Here is a 7,283-nt window from a genome sequence, read left to right as displayed (position 1 = left end):
AGCTCATTTGAAAAGTTGCATACCTGAAAATTATTCCTTTCCCGAAATAACAGTGAAGATAAATTAGGTGTTTTAATTAGCATAATTATAAAGGTCACAGCTCTGTTGAGCTGGATTCATCCACTTCACATTACAATACTGCTCTATTTAGCATATGTAACATAATACTTTGAATTAGACTCGCCAAATTAATTAGACTCTTCATTTACCATGGCACTTTTGAGAAATAAAGTCATGTTTCTTAAGTGATGTTGACACTTTAATTAATGTATTGATCTTATACGGCTTTCAGTAATCTAAAAATTATTCCATCTTTCACTTTGTCTAATTGTCCCAGAATACCAGAGGGGGAAACAATCACTGCCAGCTCCTTTAATTTCCAGTAAAGTGTACTCTAAATTATATTATTGGCTATTGACGGTAGGCTCTATTGACAGTAGCGTGAGCCGTTTGAACTCGCATTCTCAACTTCAATAAGATTCCTTACATATGCCTAATTCCTTTATTGGAGTATTTGTATCTAGCTAATATGCCTGCAAAAATGTATTTGTGTCCTTGAGAAATTAAATTACGCTAATAAATATCTCTGTACAGTCGATTCACTGCACACTGACTGTACCTCGCAGGACTTGATGCACGATGATCAACTCAAATCAGTCTGTTGGTTGAAACCAGACAAAGTTTAATGTGAATCTAGCGGCATCTAGCGGTCATATATTACAGTACACATACTTGTACTATGCTCATTTTAACATCATTTTACTTTACTCAGTGTGCACTATTATGTCATGTATTAATATTATTAACAATAATGGTTCGTTTTAAAATTATTATTTAACTTGGTTATTTCCACTATTGTTATGTTAGTTTTCTTTTTTCTTTTTTTTTGGCTTGCAACATTGATACTCCTCTGGCAACTCGCAAAACTCGCCAGCTCTGGAAAGACCTTTTTTGTCATTCCAATAAAATTAAAAACTTAAATTGAAAAAAAGACACATAGAATGTTTTAACTACTGTATGTAAACAACAACTACAATAACTATTATTACATTAATTCAAATTTTATTTGTATTAAAACTCTTTCAACAGCCTATACTTAACTAGCCTACTTTTTATCACCTGATCGTCTTCAATGGATACTTTGCATAATTTAGTCAAGCAAATTCCCAATTTTTGCAGGTATTAAAATGCCAATATGTACACTGAATCATTACTAAATCTAATTTAGCTAGGTCATTGTTATTTGTGAGCCTGGACCACAAAGACAGTCTTAATTAACACAGATTGCAATAGCCAAAAATACATTGCGTGGGTCAAAATGGTCGATTTTTCTTTAAGGCCAAAAATCATTAGGATAAGGTAAAGATCGTGTTTCATGAAGATATTATTAAAACTTATTTTTTTTTATTAGTAATCTGCATTGCTAAGAACTTAAATTTGGACAACTTTAAAGACGATTTTTTTTGCACCCTCAGATTCTAGATAGATAGAACAGTTGTATCTTGGTCGGATATTGTCCCATCCTAACCATACATCAATGGAAAGCTTATTTATTCAGTTCAGGTGCTGTATCTCAATTTCCAGGGTTTTTAATGCAATTATGTACATATTAATACAAATTATACATTTCACAACAGTAATAGAAGAAATAGAAAAAATGGTATACAGAGAGAAAAAACTAAACAAAAAACAAGTGCATGTATATGGGTAAAAAGATTTATGCCAGGGATTCCAGGGTCACAGTTATGTGTCAGGTTAAAGGATTCGTGACATCACAGGTTAAGGGTTAAATAAACTCATGCGCTGCACATGCTCACCAACAGGTGGCGATATAATGTGTACATGCGCCTAGAAGCGACCAGAAGAAGAAAAGAGCTTCATATGCATTCTGATGACGTAAGTCACATGACCACGTGGATGTGAATATGGTTTATGGATCTTGTCAAAGGCCGAAACAAGCTTTTTTTACTCATCGGACACATTTTCACGTTGTGTTCACACTCAGTGAGATTAACTGTCGCGATTCATAGATTGGAAACATGTCGTGGTTGAAATCAGTGGCGTCTAGTCAGGATGTGTTCGACGAGGATGTGGATGATATTAGTCTGCAGAACAAAGAATGGAAATACAACATGGAAAAACGCGCAAAGGTATGTGAACAGTCATTTATTAATGCCGAACCTTTCATTCACGTGCATAAACATGCTTCTACTTAAAGACTTGATATCGTTTTTTATTCGTATCGTATATCTTTTAGTCCAATCTAAAAGAGTGTTGGATCATTTATACATTGTATGAGTTTTTCTTTAAAAAAAACACACTAGTGACGTGCAAAAGAAACAATCAGGGTTGTATAGCTGGTGAAAGCAGCGCAGTCTAGAAACGACTGCCATGTGGTTTTCTATCAGGATGGTTTCAGAGATGGCAGTGTTGCAGGGAAAGAAGCGTCACTACAGGCTGGTTTCAACATGGGATACACAGAAGGAGCCACTAAAATGACAGTCATCGGCCAGCTTAAAGGAATCATGAGGTAAGCAGGTGCATTTGTCTTATCTGTCATCATTTTAGGCCTTTTTAAAGTAGAAATCCATGCAAAACACGCCCAACAATGAGAATAAGTCATATTTATATAGTTAACCACATCATGTGGGTAATTTGAGGGTGTGACACTTACAGTCTTTATAATTATGCTTTACAAGTAATATACATAGTTTAGGGACTGTTCCATGCTTTCTAATATGTTGAACAGAGTAGTTTAATACCCAAACCCTGTTAACAGGAGGTCTTGTCTGGTACCCAAAATGCTATTAATAGTCTTCTGTCAGCCAAGAAGCTGACTGAGGAAAAAGCCAGAGAGGAGCATGAAAAGGAGACAAAGTGATTATGGTATAAAGGAGTTTATTGAATAGTCTTAGTTGCGTATGTCTTAATGCTCAGGTTTCGTCTAAAGAACACAACTTCAACAAGTAGTTATACCAAACTGACTCACAACAATATCTCATAAACCATGAGTTTCCATAAACATTATCTTATTCAAACAGCCCTTGAAACCACATAGTCAAAAGACTAAACAGTAATGAAAAAATATATAAAAAACAAAATAATATAATATAAATGACTAGTCAATTAATGAATAAATAAAATGGTATACTATCAATGATTATAATGATTATTATAAATGATTGTATGATTAAATGGAATATTAAAATAAATGATTATAAATGAAAAAACAAATGAAGAATATAAAAAAGAAAGTAAAACACAACACAAATGTATGGTTGCTCTCTTGAAACAAAACACACAGTTTGCATTTGAGGATCCTTAGATCCTGCACACAGAATGTTCCACTGGTTTGTATGTAATGTGTGGCTTCTATATGGTACTGTTCGGGAAACAATTCCTAACCTGCTAGGATTGTTCCGTGTATGTTATTTTTACAAAACTAGCATTCTCAGAATGTTCTGGTAATAAAAAAATATGGCTTATTGCATTAAACAACAAAATGGTAAAATAAATAGCATTTGTTTTAAACAAAAATGGCACAAACCAGATAATCATTTTGAATTCTTTTTGCTTGTCAAGCAGTGTTATTGTTAACTGAAATCAAATCAAATAAAGCTAAGTAGAAATATTTTAAAAACAAAACTGCTAAATCCTAAGCTACAATTGAAAATATACAAATGAAAGCTCATGCGAATATTAATAAATAATATAATAGCCTATAAATAATTATAAAATAACACTTGTCAAGTTTACGCCAGGGTTATTATTGTTGATTAAAACTGTTAAAGACATTTGTTAATTGAAATAAAGCAAAAATAAAAAAAATATATAAATATTACATTTAATATTACATAACTAAAAATAATAAAATAACTAAAGCATTTAACTAAAATGCAAACTGAAATTTAAAAATAAAATCTTATATCTTACACCTGTGTTTACTCTGCTAGGACGCCTGTGTGAGCTCCAGAAGAACTGACATGATACATTCACTCATGTCAAGTCACCTTTATTTATATGGTACTTTTTACAATACAGGAAAATTATAATAATGCAAGAGGACAAAAGTAAGCACTCAATTTTTCAGTTAAACTTAGTTCATCATTGATTCAGTGATGTTCAACTCAGTTCAGTTCAGATAGTACCTATGAAATAAAGTCAACAATTTTGCCAGAAATTAAGTGTACCCAACTAAGCAATCCAGAGGTGATGGTGGCAAGACTCCAAAACTCCATCGGTGACATAAATTGAGGAAAAAAACCTTGGGAGAAACCAGGCTGTGTTGGGGGGCAAGTTCTCCTCTAGCTAGTTGAAGCCAGCATGGTGTAGTTTAATTCCAGCCTACCAAAAAGGACCATGCAGTTTTTTTTTTTTAATCTTTCTTTTTGGGACACTGCTCACAATATTAAAGCTATTTTATCTTTTAGTTTCACCATTGTCACATTGTCTTCTCTTTACACAGTGCTGTTCGATGCTGGTGTCAGGTTCAGCTGCCTGGAAGCCCAGCTTTAGCGTCCGTTTCTGATCTGCTTCAAAGATTGGAGACGCATGAGGATGGGCTTGTGGATGCCATGAGGAAAGCCCAGCAAAGGCCTCCACCTAGTGTGACTGAGATGGTGGATGACATGGAGGACCTAAATGTTGAGCAAAGGAACCAAGGTGGAGAATCTAGATGCTCAAACAATGGGGACTGTTGTGGGAGAGATGAAACAAATAATGACTGCTGTGGAAACATCAGAGGTGTGAATGAAGATTCACCAAGAACTCTTTGCCAGGGTTCCTTCTCTACAGGAGAGACTCTCAAACAGCTGCTAAAGTGCAGCTTGGACTTAGTAACAGAACTGGGGCTTCCTGAAGAACTAAAATGTCACATTCAGCAGCTCATAGACACTTGAAGTGGATCCACTGCAGTAGAGCGTCTGAATAACATCCTGTGTGGGCAGGAAACAAGAAGCAAATTCTTGGAAAGAAAATAGCCTGTGCATTAGATGACTCAGATTGATAAGTGTATTTAAGTTTTTTTTTTTTCATTGCATTGCTGTGATTCTGTTGAACTGCACTTTTGCTGGATTAGTATCACAAAATTCTACATTTTAATAGCTTTTTATATAACATTTGATGACAGTTTACATGTGCCAGTTATTGAATCCAGATGCACCCATTTTTGATTAAAAATGATTGAACTCTGGTACTCTTTCCAGTGTACCTGGAAGTTTTATCAAACAAGTTTTGACATTTTGTAATGAAATGCTTTAACTTTGTATAGTGATTTGTCAATACCACTGTGCATAATGAGCTGTAACCAAATAAAAGCTATTTATTTAATCAATTTGTTATGTAACTACTTATTTGTCTGAAGTTAATTTGAGCCATTTAAATAAATACAATCTATTTATGTAAACATAACATAGCTTTAGCTATGTAAAAAGTAGCTTTGGATATTATTTCACTAAGTAGGCACACCATTTCTAATGTGTTTATTGGTTTCATGCATAATGGTTTTATCTCTTATAAATTGAGTAAACTACGAACACTTATGTTTCAAGATGTCCAAAAACATTACATTCTCTTCATACTATAGTGTATTCTTTGAAGTATGTTAATTCTGTAATATTAAGCATTCCATTTTGAAGTGTGCAGAGGTGTGCTACTTTTCACCATGGTGAATAAAGCAGCTATCATAACTGCTATGTTTAGACAGACTGGGTTAATGCAGGTTCAAGAAGTTGTGTACGGTGTAGATGTGCGGCTAATGGATGTGGAGACCTTTAGAATCAGATTTCACTACATAACTTCAATCTGAAACCATGTACTGCCTTCTTCAAGTGCTAAAGGAAGAACGGGGGCGAATAAAAAAATAGGGCTCTCTCTGGCTTGACTTGACTTTTTTCCCCCTCTTTATTTGTTTAATTAAAAGCACGTTATTAAATATGAAGCGATATTGTCAGTAGAGAACCCTGAAGTTCGCAGTTTCCTGTGGGGAGTATATTCATAGACGGAAAGTGAAACTACATACGGTCAGTAATACACGTCGATCTTCCTGGACGCAAAAAAAGTGGTCGTCTGTCTTGACAAGTAAATGGAGAATTCACATTTAGGTAGGTTATGATATTTGATTATTTTAACATTTAATCCATACAAAGTTTGGCGATCTGAAGTATCGATTAATGTAACACGCAGTGATGTTGACAGTTCACATGACAGCCGCTTGTGCTGGCTCCTATTGAATAACGCTGATCTTGGGAATCAAAGTTAAATACATTCGGTTACCTTAAAGCAACATTTTTGGTCTATGTTTTAGGGAAATAACAATGTTTTGAATTTATTTACAAGTAGGACAGAGTGTCGCAATAGTGTATGTGGTAAACAATGTCATCATTCTGAGTGCTGTGGACACTTGTGCCTTGCGCCGCAAAACAACCTCAGCCACCATGTAGTGTACAAACACTAAAACTCATAAGTGCACTAAGATTAATATAATGTAATGTACACTACACGGAAAACTGAACATAAAGTGTGAAACTCAATGCAAATTTGAAAGTCAATTTGTGTAGCAACTGGCCTTCTGAAAAATGGCTGTAGTGAAGGTTTTAAAAAGTAATCAAAACCGATTAGAAAACTAGAAATCTCATTGACAAACTGTGTATATTTCTTGCCATTCTGGCGTAAGTGACTTACGCTAGGATGACACAAGAACTGTCATAAAATCAATATAACAAAGTTATGTTAGAAAATATATTGTAAAATACAGTTGATGTCTGCAAAATGTTAATTATTTTACTAAGTACACAAAAAGCATGTTATTGTTTATTTACTACTGACCTGAATAAGATATTTCACATAAAAGATGTTTACATATGTCCACAAGTGCAAATAATAGTTGAATTTATAAAAATGACCCCGTTCCAAAGTTTACATCTTCTTGATTCTTAATACTGTGTTCTTCCCTGAATTATCCACAGCTGTTTTTTTTTTTTTAATGACTATGCTTTTGAGATCCATCTTTTCACACTGAGGACAACTGAGGGACTCATATGCAACTATTACAGAATGTTCAAATGCTCACTGATGCTTCAGAAGGAAACAGGATGCATTAAGAGCTGGGGGTGAAAACTTTTTGAATTTGAAGATAAGGGTAAATGTAACTTATTTTGTCTTCTGGGAAACCTGTAACTATCTTCTATAGCCTCTGAAGGGTAGTACTAAATAAAAAAAAATGTACACATCTCCATTCTGTTCAAAGGTTTTCACCCCCGGCTGTTGCTGCATGCATGATTTTT

The 7,283-nt window shown here is 34.2% G+C and overlaps 1 protein-coding gene across 5 annotated transcripts in view; it reads left to right on the top strand.

The window, feature by feature from the left end:
* The first annotated feature begins 2,013 nt into the window (after positions 1-2,013).
* Positions 2,014-7,283, top strand: part of LOC141300089 (uncharacterized) — a 25,612-nt gene continuing 20,342 nt past the window's right edge. For 3 of the 5 annotated variants that reach the window (XM_073830396.1, XM_073830394.1, XM_073830398.1), the window contains exon 1: positions 2,014-2,150. The gene's annotated coding sequence lies outside the window, so the exon portion shown is untranslated. Of the gene's footprint in view, positions 2,151-5,853; positions 6,102-7,283 lie in introns of those variants that run through there. The other 2 variants (XM_073830397.1, XM_073830395.1) reach the window with 1 other exon arrangement.

This window comes from Garra rufa, chromosome 24 (genome assembly GCF_049309525.1).
Source record: "Garra rufa chromosome 24, GarRuf1.0, whole genome shotgun sequence".
Lineage (NCBI taxonomy): Eukaryota > Metazoa > Chordata > Actinopteri > Cypriniformes > Cyprinidae > Garra > Garra rufa.
Note: the sequence above shows the minus strand (reverse complement) of the source record. Positions and strands in the feature narration are given on the sequence as shown.